Genomic DNA, 16,910 nt, shown 5'->3' on the forward strand with positions numbered 1-16,910 from the left:
TAGACAAATGTCATGTAAAATTCCTTTTGTAGCGGAATATAGTTAACAAAACATGTCATTACTTGTGCATTCTCACTACAAATTGTTACTTCACATATCTTCTCCCCGTATCACCCAAATCCTTCCATTATAGTGGGAAGAATGATTTGTATGATACTTCCAACCCCCCAAAGAGATTACCTGCTATAAACTCCATATTTACTTTAGTCTCCAACAGACCAATAATGTTCACTTCAAGCTGATTGCACAGGAGTTTTACCTTCTTCTGCTTAGAGAGGCCATTTAAACCTCTTATATTCCAACATAATACACTAACCATTCCCCCCAGGGATTGGTTTTTCAGCCACACCATTTCTGAATGGTTCTGCAGCCATCTCTTGCTCTTCTGCTAGTCTTTTCCTTGCCTTGATTCTCTTTATGTCTACCCTTGTCCCAGTAGTAATTTTTGGTATATGATTCAGCTTCCTACACTCTGCCTGTACATGTCCATACTTATGTCAATGTTTACATAAGGAAGGTTTCCAATCATAGGACACCTTATGTGTAAGAACTATTCCCTTTTCATTTCGAAACATCACTTCTTCTGGCAGTTCATTACCCACATTCACCTCTATTAGCAATCTCGCAAAGCTCAGCCCTAATTTCTTTTCAGTGTGCTTATCGACCAATAACGGCTTCCCCACTAGGCTTCGAATCTTACTCAACCCTTTTTCACTCCAATATGTGAAGTCTAACCCAGGCAGCTTAATCTATATAGGAACTGTCATCAACTCTTCCTTGGAAAACTCTATTTCAGGTGACCATGCTTTGACAATGAATGGCTTATTGTCAAAGTGATAGATTCCCCCTTGCAATGCATCTATCTTCCCTTGTTCACAATCAAATTGGACAAGCAGGATCCCATTCTTCATCATAGCAACTTTGTTAATGCCATATCTCCCCCAAATTCGTTGTACATAGCCATTTAGTACTGCAAATGGTGGGTGTGCACCCAACACTACATCACTTCTGAGCTTCTCAAGATTGATATATTTGAGTTTGAACCCAGCATTCGCTAGCTTTGTAATATCGAAGTTCTTCCAAATGGAACTGCTCTTAGGTGATCGACCTCTCTCTACAGTCGCCAAGGAATCCTCTTTTCCTGCCTAGTCTTCCTCTTGTTCAGCCTCCTCTGCCCAGGAGAGTTTTGAGCCTCCAGTAGAAACATTCATCGTCCACTCCTGGACTCGTTCCTTAGATGGTGTAGTACCTTTCCTTGGAGGTGTATCTTCCTCCCTTCCCTTCAATTCCTGAATCACTGCTCCTATTGACAGATTGTTTGCATCTACTGTTCCATTGGTATACATTGCAGAGCTTTTGCCTCATATGCTTTTCACAGTTCCTACTGTCTTTGTATCTTTCCCAAGGTTATTCATCATCGTTTTGCCGATGGGATCGTGTTCGCCCATGGCTGGTGCACGTAACGTGCACCGAGGGAGCTCTTGGGAGTCACTGAAACCCTAACGCTTTTTAATGATTTTTTTTTTGTGAAAGTATTGCTAAAGATCCAAACAGAGAAAATTAGGAGATGAATATATATTTCAAACTTTTGCCTGAGCTCCGACATGAAGTTTAAGTAATATATGTGAATAGTTCCATTACTTCACATATCTAGGGAAGGGTGCATGCGTTCACGAGTGCGATAAAAAAACAAATGAATTATCCAAACAATCATGTTGCAAGTCGGCAATATTGTTTTGTTGCATTGCCATCCATGGAACCCTGCACGGATTGCATCTGCGGATTAGTTTCGACCATCAAGGGATTGTGGTTGCTGAAGCTGCATGGAAGACTGTTGAAGCTGTGACATCTGGTGGGTTGGCAATAGCATGGTCTACTGTTGCTTTGCTTGCTGTTGTTGCATTAACTTCTATCTTTGAAAAAGAAGTTGTTACATCTGCCGATGGTGGTACTGCTGTCTTAATTGCTGGTTCTACAACATTTGCTGCTCGTGCTGTCGTTTCATTAACTGCTGTCTTTGAAAAGGTTGCTGCTGCATTTGTCAATGGTGGTGCAACTGTCTTAATTGCTGGTTCTGCAACATTTGTTGCGAGCGCTGCTTAGGGAGTGACTATTGCAGGGTGTTTGAATTTTGTTGTAGGGATCCAAGATTGCCCTGTACGGGTTGCATCGAGGGATTAGTTTGACCATCAAGAGATTGTGGTTGCTGAAGCTGCATGGAAGACTGAGGAAGTAGGCTTTCGCAGCTGATAGGGACTAAGAAAGAAATCTCTGTGCTTCTCAACCAAAAGCAGTTTCTCCTTCTGAGCAGGTTGAATATCATGCTTGTTAACCCCCAAGAAACACAGAATGCGTTCCAATGTCATCTTGAACATCTTGAGTTGTACAATTTGCTCATTTGTAAGATGTTGTGGAAGAGAGTCCTGCTTAAAATCGGAAACAAAAATCAGTTTAGTCAGTCCTATTTCTTTCCCTTAGCAAGCTTTTGAAATTCAGCTTCAAGTACCTCCCACAACAAAGAAAAAGGGAGGAAAATTCAAGAAATGGCATAAAGAGTCAAATAACATAGCTCGCAAAGTTCCCGAATTCAGCAGAATATTGACTCAAGTGCTCTTTAATTTCAGATAAATCAAGTCCTTGCCTGAAGAACCCGGGAGGCCTTAATTCCTTCCCCGAAAGAAATGTCAAGAACACATTCCCATGTGATTAGCTGATAATTAGATCAACTGTACGATGCCATAAAGAACAAACTACAGATCCTCACAAAAGAACCTTTCAGATAAAAAGGTTAAAAGTGAAGTAAAAGAGGAAGACTACAATTGATTAACATGTAGATGGTAAAATAAGCAACTGAGGTTTGCTTCCATAATGTGATCATCGACCAGCCCAATCAAGAAGTATTAGAATATACTTTTTAAAAGTTGGGTTTGGAGATATAATACGGTTAAATGGAAATCATCATTTTCTAATGTTTTTTAACTTTACACCCTTCACAAGTGAAAAACGACAAGAATGGAGTATACAAAGCATGTTAGTGTTACATGTTTATTCTTGAAGAAGTCAAAGTATTCCAACTTATTCCTAGCTAGTAAAGCAAATTGGTGACATACTAAGAAGACTTTGATCCAAACTTACAAACATATTACCTCATGAATTAAGATGATGTGACCTTAGTATTCAACAACTAGTTTTCTGTAATCAATTAATTTATCAAAGAGTACTTGACTTCTCAATTATGCCAGTGCTTGTGAAACTTATTTTTTGTCGTTGACAATATTGTACGTAGACAAGCTTAAACAGAGCACCATTGACGGTGAGGATTCATATCTTGGTCATCTGACAAAGGAGCATCACGTTGGCTTTGAAGCAGCAGCATGGTACTGGCATTTTGTAGACGTGGTTCGGATTAAGGTGTAGTTGTAGTAGTTCTTCTAAATTGAGAATATACCAATTTCTAACAAGTTATCTAGTAACATGCTAAACAGCTGTTTCCTCTAAAAAAAATGAAATACATAAAGCACCTTGCGGGGGAGGGGTATGACCGTGAATTTAGCTAAACACTTGGTATGGTTAACCTCTTCTATTACTCTATAATCATAGGAACATTCAACTATTTCTTATAATGTTATAACCAACTAGTTTATCAAAATCCACATATGTAATTTCAACAGTTTTCAAAATCTTATGCAAATGAAAATACCCGTGCAAACAATACCTTCTGGTAAACCTCTTCCTGCCAATCAACTCCATTTGCATTTTCAAAAAATTGAGGATAAAACAAATATTACAGAAGTTGATTGCTTACATCATAAAAATTTCAGGAAAATTTTGGATTAGTATTAGATATTTCAGGTATATTAATACATTTTAACTTCCCTCCAAATGTACTTGTTTAAGACAGTTAAGTTTCCCATTTTACACTAGGGTATATATTAATATTTCAATCTATACAATTAAAAAAGTACAAACCTCCCACACAATTTTGATTACCATTCATAAGTTCACTTTGTGTTGGATAATATTGTAATTACAATTAATTTTACGAATTAATACACTTCTTTTGAGCGGTCTGTCTACGCCAAAAGGTAGGGTAAAATATGCAAGCATCTTACCCTTCCCGAACCCCACTAGTAGGATAATACTAAGTATGTTGTTGTTCATTATTCTTTACCTTTTTTTATAGTTGAGAAATCCCGAGGCGAATGGCGCAGAGTTAGAAAAGCAATTGATAATGGGTCCACGCTCCACCCTTCTCCACTCACTTAAATAACGACTTTAGACTATAACAAGTTTGAACCTGTGAGACACCCCTCTAACCCATACGTCATTTTTTAAAAGATCTTTTTTATGACTAGGGAACCCGCACTCGCTATCCTTAGAGTTCGCACAAAGTAAACCTCATCCACATACCACATAGGAGAGATAAACCACACTAAACAACCCTGTGCGACAAACCCGATTGAGAAAGCATGCAAGAACATTTTAAACCTGAGACTTTTCTACAAATATGAAGTAGAAGTAGTAGTGAATTATCCAAACAATTATGTTGGAAGTTGGTGAGAGTTTTGTCACATAACCTTTCATGGGCCCCTGTACGAGTTGCATCGATGGATTAATTTGACCATCAAAAGATTGTGGTTGCTGAAGCTGCACGGAAGACTGAGGAAGTTGCTCCTGGACTGGAGAAGTAGGCTTTTCCGTCTGATTGGGACTAAGAAAAAAATATGTGCTTCTTAACCAAAAACATTTTCTCCTTGTGAGTAAGTTGAATATGATGCTTGTTAACCCCCAAAAAACACAGAATGCGTTCCAATGTCAACTTGGATATCTTGAGCTTTACAATTTGCTCATTTGTAAGATGCTGATGAAGAGAGTCATGCTTATAATCAAAAACAAAATAAGTTATTTCATGCTCAAAATTTCATGCCCTTAGCAAACTTTTGAGCATGAAATAACTTATTTTTGTTTCTGATTTTAAGCATGACTCTCTTCATTAGCATCTTACAAATGAGCAAATTGTAAAGCTCAAGATGTCCAAGATGACATTGGAACGTATTCTGTATTTCTTGGGGCTTAACAAGCATCATATTCAACTTACTCGCAAGGAGAAAATACTTTTGGTTGAGAAGCACATAGATTATTTTCTTAGTCCCACCTAATCAGACGGAAAAGCTTACTTCTTCGGTGCAGGAGAACCTTCCTCAGTCTTCCGTGCAGCTTCAACAACCACAATCTCTTGATGGTCAAACTAATCCATCGATGCAACTCGTATAGGGCTCATGGAAGGTGATGTGACAAAAATCTCACCAACTTCCAACATAATTGTTTGGATAATTCACTACTACCTCTACTTCATAATCGTAGAAAAGTCTCATGTTTAAAATGTTCCTGCATGCTTTCTCGATCGGGCTTGTCACACAGGGTTGCTTAGTGTGATTTATCTCTTCTATGTGGTATGTGGATGTGGTTTACTTTGTGCGAACTCTAAGGATAGCGAGTGTAGGTTCCCTAGTCATAAAAAAAAGTTTTTTAAAAAAATGATGTAAGAGTGAATTTGTGACGTATGGGTTAGAGGGGGGTCACAGGTTCAAACTTGCTAATACGATCACAACATTCAACAACTAATTTTCTATAATCAGTTAATTTATCAAATAATACTTCACTTCTCAATTATTTCAGTGCTTGTGAAACTATTTTTTTGTTGTTGACAATATTGAACCAAGACAAGCTTAAATAGAGCGTCGTCTACAATGAGATTCATATAGGCAGCCTCAACTTGCTTGGGATTGAGATGTAGTTGCATTAGTACTCTTCAATTGACAATATACCCGTTTCTAACAAGTTACCCATTATCATACTCAATTTTTTATTTCGTCTTAAGAAACGGAATACATAAAGAACCTTGAAGGGAGGGGTACAACCATGAATTTAACTAATCACTTGGTATGGTAAACCTTCTCTGTTACTCTAAAATCATAGGCAATATTTCAAAAATATTCAGCTATTTCTTATAATGTTATAGCCAGGCAGTTTATCAAAACCCACATCAAATTTCCACAGTTTTCAAAATCTTGTGCAGATAAAAAATATCATTCCAAACAATACTTTTTCGTAAACTTCTTCCTGCCGATCACCTCCATTTGCAATTCCGGTCTGAACTATAGAACCTAAAGTTGCTACAAGCAAAACAAAAATTGAGGAAAACACAAATATTAAAGAACTTGATTGCTTATATCATTAAATTTCAGGCAAATTTGGGACAGTGTTAAATATTTTAGGTATGTTAATACATTTTAACTTCCCTCCAAATGTACTTGTCTAAGAAAGTTAAGTTTCCCACTTTACACTGGGGTATTGATTGGGTATTTGGTTATATGCTAATATTTCCATCTTTTAATCTTATACTATTATAGAAGTATGAATCTCCAACACAATATTTTTGGTTACCATTCAAAAGTGCACTCTGTGTTGGATAATATTGTAATTACAATTAATTTTACAAATCTATACCACTTTTTTGGGACGACACCGCAGACACCACTAGTAGAATTACACTATGTTGTTGTACTCTTTCCATGAATAAAGAATTGATAGTGGTCCAATAAAATAAAAGCATCTATGTCATTGTTGTTGTTCACTATTTTTACCCTTTTTTATAGCCAAGAATCCCCGTGGTCAATGGCGCAGAGTTAGAAACTCATCAGATCATGGGTCCACCCTCTACCCTTCATCATTTCCTTTTCTTTTTTATTTATGATAAGGGAACCCACAAACACTACTCTTCTTAGGGTTGATGGAGTAAAACTCTCCCTCAAACCACATAGGAGAGATACTGCACTAGACAATCCCCGATGAGAAAGCATGTAGCAAGATTTCAAACCTGAGACTCCCAATAGGAGATCCCCTGCAATTCAATGAATATGTAGTACAGTAGTACTGTAGTAGTAGTGTATAATCATTGACAAAAAGAAAAGAAAAAATCAAGTAGAGGTTACAATAAGAAAAAGGAAATTACGTCTTGTTGACCATTAGCTACGGTGGCAGCCAGGGCCGGGCAGGTATCCTCACATTCTTAAGTATCAGTATACATCTCAATTCTGATAAACTTTCCCCCTAATGTGAGCCCTGGTATATTTATATAATATAGAGTTAATTTTTGGTATGGTCTCTCAAATTATAAGTTTTTATCTCAAAAACTCACTCAAATTTATTTGTAACACAAAGGCACTCAACTAATGATAATTATCTCAAAAAATCATTCAATTTTATAATAGAAAAATCATTAAACTTTATGTTGTAACATAAAGGTACTCAACTAATGATAATTATTTTGAAAAGTTATTCAACCCTATTTTATAATTAAAAAAATCACTCAACTGTTATCATTTCGTCTACAAAATTATGTTGATGGCATGATCACAAAAGAAATTAGCCTATATAATGAGTTCATAACTAATTTTAAGGCAGATCATGAAAGAGAACGACAAATAATCTTTTTTTCAAAAGTTTTCTCCATTGTTAAATTATTATAAAATAAAGAAGGGATACTAACTATTTTGGTCCTTAAGAAGAGAGTTCATATGAAAAATTGAGATATCATTAGTAACGGAAAAGATCGATAAATTGCAAAAGGTTAATAATTTTAAACATGTGAGATCTTAGAACAAAACAAAAGATATATGAATTTGTGACTTGATAGATCACAAATTTTGCGAGTCATAACTATCTCAAGAGTTCTTAAAGGATCTTAGAGGGTTCAAAATATGAATAAGTAAACACTAGAAAAAGTCTAAGGGGGTTCAACATCTATTATATATGCATTAAAAAAATAATATTAAGCATATTTAAACAATGTAATTTTTCGCCTAAGAGAGTTCGGATGAACCCCTCAGCCTTACCTTGCTCCATCCCCGGCCAACAATGTTTCTACCTTTTTGGAATGAGTCTCGATTTTCTCCAATCATTCCTCAACATGTGCTCAAAGGTGTATCCAAGATTTCAAAACAGCCAAAGTGTGCCCGGGTTGATCATCGAAGCCTGGACAATAACGATTAAGGAATTTGAGCGCTGATGTTCTACTAGATGTACGACAATCAATTGCTTACTAACCTTCTACTCAAATTTTCAACCTTTATATCATCATATTCAAACACATGAGATCTTAGAATGAATCAAAAGAAACAAGAGAGATCATATATCACTTAAGAGATTTATGTTTGGACAATTATCACAAGTCCAAAGCTATCAAAGCCCCACCCCCCACCGAAGAAAACACTCGCCAAATTTCAGATTGTTGCATGACAAGGTTTTGTACAAACAATTATAGGAAATGTAGATGTATTCTAACACAAGCAGAAAAGCAACTTCAACAAGGTGAAAACAATTGAATTATCGAAACAAGTTCATACGGCATACCTAACTTGTTGTATGCATGGAAGGCTGAGGAAGTTGCTCAGGTAATATAGAAGTAGACTTATGCGGCCATTTTCCACGAAGAAAGAAACTTACGTGCTTCTCAAGCAAAAACAGTTTCTCCAAGTGAGAAAGTTGAACTCATGCTTGTTAAGTTGGGACGCATTCTGCAACACGTGTTGAAGTTTAACAAGCATGAGATTCAACTTACTCACAAGGAGAAATTATTTCACTTGAATAATAACAAAATAACGAATTGGATGGTTAAGTATACTGATAATTGAACCTTTTGATAAACCTCTTCTTGCCAATCAAAATCATTTACGTTTCCCATCTGAGTTGAAGAATATGAACGTGCTACAAATAAAACAAAATTGAGGATAACACAAAATAAAGAAGTTGATTGCTTACAACATTAAAAATTTTAGGCAAATTTTGGGGGACAGTGACAGATATTATTTCAAGTATATAGATACATTCTAGTAGCCATCTAAATGTACTTGTCTAAGAATGAGTATATATACAAATATGTCCATCTTTTTAATCTATATTTATTCATATTATATTAAAAGTAGACTCCCAACTTAAAAGTTAAATTACTAAAATACCCTTCTTAATAAAACATAATGGTCTGGCCAACTCAAGAGTAAAAACGAACGTTGCCTACTACTTGAATACTGCAACTATTTTGTTTCTTGGAGAAAAGTTAGAGCTAAATACTTTTGGACCAAGTTAGTTTTCCCTTATACATAAAGGGGTTCTCATTCATTGTATTATATTCATTGAGAGAAATTAGAAGTTTTCTACCTTCTCTCTACGTCTACAATTTTCTTCCTGTTGTTTTATTATTTTATAACAAATTATATGTACGATACTCTGCCATCATGGATAAATATTATGAATCTAAGAACTATAATGAAATCTATGGATGAATGATGAATTAATTAAAATATGAATATTATGGTTCATGCATAACTTGATTATCATTTATGCACGTTGATGTTTACATGATGATGATGATTAGTGTCACACTAATTAAAGAATGTTGGTTGTGAAGTTATCACTACACACTTCTAGACGGGGTAAAATAATTACAAAGGAATATTTTGAAATTTACTTACAAAGTAGTAAATCTGAATTTTCCTCCCAAAATAGTAAACTGATACTATTGCAAGATTGGAGAATTACTTTCATTTGTCATTATTGGCCAAAACCTTAATAATTATAATTTGTTAAAGGAACTAGAAATGGGAGAGTACAAGCAAGCAGCATCATCATCCTTAACAAACTCAAAAGAAAAGCTTCGGGTACTACCAATCTTAATTTGTACACGTTTCTAATTGATATTGGTCAACAACCTGAGGCAATGGAATTAAACGATTTCGGACCAATCAACTTAATTGGAGTGGTGTACAAGATCATTTCTAAGCTAATCACTGAAAGATTGACAAATAGGTCAATGTAATTATTAGGTTATGTAATTACTAGGCTGGATTTACTACCCTAGTAATGAGTAATGGCACCAATTTCAATTACCTAGTGCCTTTCAAACCGACCCTGAGTGTTCATATTGTTTGAATACTTATTTAATCCATTAAATGTTGTGAATTAATGCTTAAGGTATGGAAATTGGGTTCACCTGGTCGGTGATTTGTGTTGGGTGCCAATCATGTCTAGGAGTAGTTTCTGACGTGACATAAACCTAAAATTCTCTCCCAGAAGTAGTAAACACTTTGCCACCAACTCCCTAAGTGGTAAGAATTTGATATCTACTCCTGAAGTAGTAGAACTTTGAACTTTACTCCTGGAGTAGTAGAACTTCAAAATTTACTCCGGAAGTGGTAAAATTTTGAACTCACATTCTTCAAATAGTAAAACTTCAAAATTTTCTCCATAAGCAAAAGTAATTTGAAAAATGTCTGAGAAATACTCTGAAGAAGTGTCTTATTGTGCTCGAGAAAAATAATACTCCCTCTGTCCCAATTTATGTGACTTACTTTCATTTTTAGTCTGTCTCAAAAAAAATGACACATTTCTATATTAAGTGACAATTTAACTATAAAATGTTTATTTTACCCTTAATGAAATGATTTAAGGGACACAAATTTCTATTATTCATCTTGGACCACAAATTTTAAAAGTCTACATTTCTTTTTTAAACTCCGTGTCGTATCAAACTACCTAACATAAAATGGGACGGAGGGAGTAAGCTATTGATGAATGTTGTTTTTCAAGAACATTCAAATAATCAGGATTCATTTCCCGAAATGAATGAAAGAAATACCACAACTTGTTTCCTGAAGAGATAAAATAACAAAGCATATACATGTTATTTTTGTGGTATGAAAGTCATTGCAATATGTACTTGTCGTACATAAAAACATCTTGAATGACTTTATTTAAGAATCATTTTAAGGCGGAAGGAAATAAATCTTGGTGAATGCTTTCTACGGTATGTTTTAATTAATTTGCCTGAACAAATTAACAATTCATACACATTCCTAAAGGAAGTGACAATAATATAAAATTACCGCTTGGATAAAAAATATTTAGATGTTAATCATGAATAATTTTGGAATCCTGAAGATGTGCATATTAAGTATGCAAAATATATTGAACTAGAAAATTCTTCAAAATTCTTTTATGTTGTTTGTTCTCATGATAAGTTGATTAGACCAATTAATATTTGAATTGAATCCACTAAAACCTGAAAAATTTAAAAGGTCAGTATCGGCATGTTCACCTATCAGGTGATATCTTAAATAGATGCATCTATAAGATGACCACATGTGCATTTATTGTAAACATGATGTTTGGCATTCACAAAGTTCTTTGCTTGAGTTAACAACACAGTTTTCAGATTGTGTAACCAAGACAATTCATCGTGATAATGCAGATCTATATCCAAGCTAATTTGATATTGAATACCTTCAATAAATACCTGAACCACTGCTTATGAGAACAAAACTTTGGGTGTTGGTCAATGGTATGATATAGTATTCAACAACACTTCTATGCATCAGACCAACAATTTATGACTAATTACCCTTTCTCAATTGATTCAGGATCAGGTACCAAATATTTCCATCTAATAGGTTTTAGAGTGCGATATATGAAGATATTTGGATGAAGGTGGGACTGGCCTCTATGGTGCTGAGATGATTTGGACATGTGAAGGGGAGTTGAATAGACGCATCAATGAAGAAGTGCCAGAGGTTGGTCATAGAGGGTACGAAGATACTCACTCAAAAGATAATTCAAGTCAAATGCTAGAAGCATTTGCTGACCCAAAATTAATTTCATATTTCAGTTGCAAATGCTCTTTAAAATGTCCCGGAAGAACAGAGTTCACGACATGCATAAAGCATGGTAAACCAGTCGATTCCAATTGCAATAATCCTTAAAAAGGAAAAAAAAAAGGATCATACTAAAGAGGCAACATGCTCTTGAAGAGCCTACGACTTATGAGAGCTTCAAGTACTCATCCGTACAATATTCATTCGAAAGATAATTCAAGTCAAATGCTAGAATCATTAGCTGACCCAAAATTAACTCATATTTCAGAATGTCCCAGAAGGACAAAGTCTACGGCATGCATAAAGCATGGTAAATCAGTCGGTTCCAATTATCCTTAGAAAAGGGGGAAAATGATCATAAAGGAGACAATGTGCTCTTGAAGAGCCTACGCCTTATGAAACCTCATGAGAGCTTAAGGTACCTGTAAATAATAATGTGATGAGATCTTAGTAAGTTATGTCGCATTGTGAATTGATACAAAATGATAGCTCATCAACGATATATTTGATACAATCTAGCGCACAATATTGTAAAAAATTGTGACAATCTGAATTCTACATCTATTCAAGCATACTGACGTAGAAATGCTTATCAAATGAAATGATGCATCATGCATCTTGATAAGTGTAAGCTTATTGGACCAACAGCCCAGGCATCCATCAGAGGATGTCATGCATTTAATACTGGATATCTTGTCACTTGACAAAATTAGAAATGATTATCAAGTGAAATGATGCATCTTGATTCTATGTTTTTGGTGTAATCAGATTCAGTCTAATGATCCTGTATCTATTATTGATGTGTTAGATTCATTATAGACATGGGATCATAGGATCTGGATTTACTTGTAAATATGGCCCTAGTACAGCCATGTACTGATCTGTTTCTATCAATAGACACAAAGTTACCAGTTAAAAAAAATAAAAAATGATGCATCATGCATCTTAATAAGTGTAAGCTAATTGGACCAACAGTCCGGGCATCAAAGGATGTCACACATTGAATGCAGGATATTGTCACTAGACAAAATTCAGATGAAAATTCTTGAAGATTCAAAATGCTTGAAGTACTTACAAGTTTCAATAACAGCCCAAGATCCATCAGAGGATGTCATGCATTTAATACTGAATATTGTCACTTGACAAAATTAGAAATGACTATCAAGTGAAATGATGCATCATGCATCTTAATAAGTGTAAGCTAATTGGACCAACAGTCCGGGCATCAAAGGATGTCACACATTGAATGCAGGATATGTCACTAGACAAATTCATGTGAAAATTCTTGACGATTCAAAATGCTTGAAGTACTTACAAGTTTCAATAAACTTGTTCATTGTCCTTACATTGAGAAAATCAAAGGAAATGACTTAATCACCTTAATGAATATTCATTGACGAAGAATACAATAGTGACTTTGCTTGCTTTTGTGTTTTTTAAAAGAAAACAACATCGGGGTTTGTTGTACTTGTTGTTTATGTTGCTGACAAAAACCAATGCTCGCTTCCCTAAACACTTCATCTATCGCCATTGACGTTTTGTGATGATGCATGAAAATAATACATTGTAATGTTCATGTAGTGTTGAAAATGAAGGAAACTTTATAGATTTAACAAACAATTTTTATCCGTCAAAAGTCAGATTATATTTTTGATTCTCTTGTTTGTTCAATGAAGATATTATTTTTTAAGTATAACAAATCCATGAAGCACTATTTATTGAAGCACGATCAGATTAATTTTGAAGTTTGATTCTTGAATTTAGGTGTTTCTTCAATTTCGTCTAAAACTAGTCCCCGATCACTATATTTGACTAACATAAACCATTGTCGCATGAAATTAGGATAAGTACCAAAATAATTTGTTTCCTCTTTGGTCGACCATAACCTGTCCATGAGGGAGTTCACGTACTTAGCTGGACGTCTAATGTCCCTAGAAACTTAGAAACTTTAACATTCTGTATCTTCACCGAATAAGTCATTTTTTGTTAATTACCAAAAATGTCTCCACCTTTCTTAAATAAGCGCCTCAATTTTCTCTAATCTCTCCTCAACTATTCCTCAACATGCAAGAAAAGGCTCAAAATAGTCAACTATCTTTAGACTTAGGCTTAAAATGACCATATTTCTTTTCCAGGAGCACTAATAATCCTTATTCTTTGTTAAAGTGGTGGACTTTCGGTCATAATCCTAACCATCGTGAAACTTTTTTACAGTCATAATCCTCTCACGTGTTTCTACTTATCTCTAACCTTCGCTCTTCTCTTTCCTCTCAATTTAGACCACCTGTAGCAAAACATATACATGTAGAACTAAAGATACACGGTAATCTTGTTTGTATCTTTGTTGTTCTCGATCTTCCCTTAAATCGTTTTCTTCCACATGATCTGCTCATGGATTTTCAACTAGATAAGTCTTAGTGAACTTCTCCAAGAGTTCTGTAATGAAGGAAGATAGAAACGCTTTGTTTAAATTGCCTAGAGAACTTTTTATAGTATTACGTTTCTTCAGTCTTTGGACTTCAGATGTTTATAAACATGGTCTTCCTAGTCTTCCATAACAAGTTGAGGACTATTGGTTTCTCAACTACAATTACTTAGTATGTAAATATATTTCTAGTTGAATGTTTCGAAGTTTATTATACCAGCAAGGTTTGTTGTGTAATGAAGGAAGACAGAAACGTTTTCTTTAGATTGCCTAGAGAACTTTTTACAGTATTACGTTTCTTCAGTCTTTGGACTTTAGATGTTTATAAACATGGTCTTCCTAGTCTTCCATAACAACTTGAGGACTATTGGTTTCTCACTACAATTACTTAGTATGTAAATATATTTCTAGCTAAATGTTTCGAAGTTCATTATACCAGCAAAGCTTGTTGTGTAATGAAGGAGGATAGAAACATTTTGTTTAGATTGTCTAGAGAACTTTTTTATAGTATTACGTTTCTTCAGTCTTATGTTTATAAATATGGTCTTCCTAGTCTTCCATAACAACTTGAGGACTATTGGTTTCTCAATTACAATTACTTAGTATGTAAATATATTTCTAGCTGAATGTTTCGAAGTTCACTATACCAGCAAGGCTTGTTGTTAGATGGGTAGATATTCTATTGACTAGTTTGTTAGCTTTTTATAAAAATGATTCTCTTGTCCAGGTGATAGCTAAGGCTGGGCACCGGAACGGGTTGTACCGGTACCATTCCGGTCCGTTCCGGTCCGGTAGTATTCGGGACGGGATGGGATACATTGAACCGGTACACGGAACGGAACGGTACCATGATTTGGTACTGGTATACCGGTACCGGTTCATCCCAGTTCATTCCGGTTCCGTTCCGGTACCGGTCCGGTCCCGGTAAATCATTTTTAATTAAAATAAAAAATAATATTTTTGTCATTATTTACTTTTATTAGCATTTCTTTTTTTTTTTTTTTTTTTTTTTTTAAATTACAAACTTAAGTTATTTAACTTACAAATTATAAGTATAACTTAATAACTTATAAACTTCAAAAGATTCAAATCTTTAAAACTTATAACATAACTACATAAGCTCAAAAACTAAAAAAAAAACTTTATTAAACTTAACTTACAACTTATATATGTAAAAATTTTAAAAAAAAAATCTTTAAAATAAACTTAAGTAAAATTATTATAAATTTTAAAACTTAAATACTATAAACTAATATAACTTAGAAAAATAAAAAAAACATTCGAATTTTCGTAATTTAAAATTACTCAAAAAAATAATTATTTTTTGAAATAGCTATATGTGCCATCCCGTTTATCCCGTTCCGTTCCGTTCCATTCCGGTCCGTCCCGGTTCTATCCCGGTATATAGTGGGACGGGACGGAACTGAGCCTCCATCCCGGTAATTCCGGTCCGGTTCATCCCGGTACCGGTCAACAACCCGGTCAAACCGTCCCGTTCCGGTCCGGTACCGGTTCGTTCCGGTCCGGTGGTCCCATTCCGGTCCGGAGCCCAGTCTTAGTGATAGCTAGTATAAGTCAGAAGTTGTAAATTGAGCTGGTTGCGATGAAATCTGCCGTATAATTAATATTTATACATGCCACTGTAAATTTATGCATGGATTAGTTGCAGGATGCATGCCCCTTGAACTTTATACATGCCCAATAAAATTGACATCATTACAATTTTAGTATATAGGCTTGTTGTTCTTGGCATCAGCATTTAGTAGTTTGAATATCAAACCTAAGATCTGCAAATGATTAATAAGACTATCTTTCCATGAATATTAGCGTAAATATTGGACGTTCTCATTGTTTGATATAATTTACTCAAGCAAGTAGAAACTGACGGTGTATATAAAATAACTATTTTACACCCATTCCCCGGCTTACACTATTTTATCCTTCTCATTTCTCACATTTGGGACTTAATCCAGTATCTAAAGTCCATGGACAAGAGCGTGCCATGGTTGCCAAGTTCTTGTTCTCTCTTTCAGTTGAAGCCATTTAAAAGAACAGATCTATAAAGAAAGAACAAGAACAAAAATGTACTTGTAAATTACTTCACTTAAAATTCTACACTTACCTCATTTATTGGGACTAGCTTCATTGAAAATTTCAGGCACATTTGCAACATTCTTGCTTTCATCCACAGCAGGTAGGTAGGTTTTGTCTCTGTTAAAAGATAAACGGTTTTAAAATTAGAACTAAAAGTTCACCCCTTTATCAAAGAAGAGGAACTATTAGTGCTCCATACAAAAGAAATAGGATCATTTGAGCCTAGTCCAAAGATAATAGACTATTTTGAGACTTCCTCCTCAACAAAAGATAACTTTGACTATTATCTCAAAAAAAAGAAATTTATTATCTCAAAACAAAAGATAACTTTGACTAATTAGTTACTTATTACACAAATAAACAACAGTATGAAGTACTGTGATCATAAGCTTTTCTTCTGTCCTTTATTTTGGATAGCTAAAAAGAAAACAATCGTCAGAATGTAGAGAAAGAGCAGGGCTAGGACTCTGACCTAGAGCACAAACAATACTTATTAGGGGTAGTCACCTAAATTATTTTAGATCACTCAAAGATTAGCACAATGGTTCAAGCAGCTAAAATTTCATGTACACTTAGTAGCTACAGAGAGCAAACTTTTCAACAGCAGAACAAAGTAATAGGTATACACAAAACCTAATTACTACTGAGTTTTGACCAATGGCATTTCCTACTGAGTTTTGACC

At 34.8% G+C, this 16,910-nt stretch overlaps 1 protein-coding gene and 1 pseudogene across 2 annotated transcripts in view; both read right to left on the bottom strand.

Annotated features, from left to right (window-relative positions):
• Window positions 1–16,910, bottom strand: part of LOC125820984 (uncharacterized) — a 443,574-nt gene that overhangs the window by 273,534 nt on the left and 153,130 nt on the right. The gene's annotated exons all lie outside the window — the stretch shown is intronic.
• On the bottom strand, window positions 1,734–16,176 carry LOC125821009 (uncharacterized; annotated as a pseudogene).

The sequence above is a fragment of the Solanum verrucosum genome, unplaced genomic scaffold, assembly GCF_900185275.1.
Source record: "Solanum verrucosum unplaced genomic scaffold, falcon-dt-bn FXZP01000232.1, whole genome shotgun sequence".
Taxonomy (NCBI): Eukaryota; Viridiplantae; Streptophyta; class Magnoliopsida; order Solanales; family Solanaceae; genus Solanum; species Solanum verrucosum.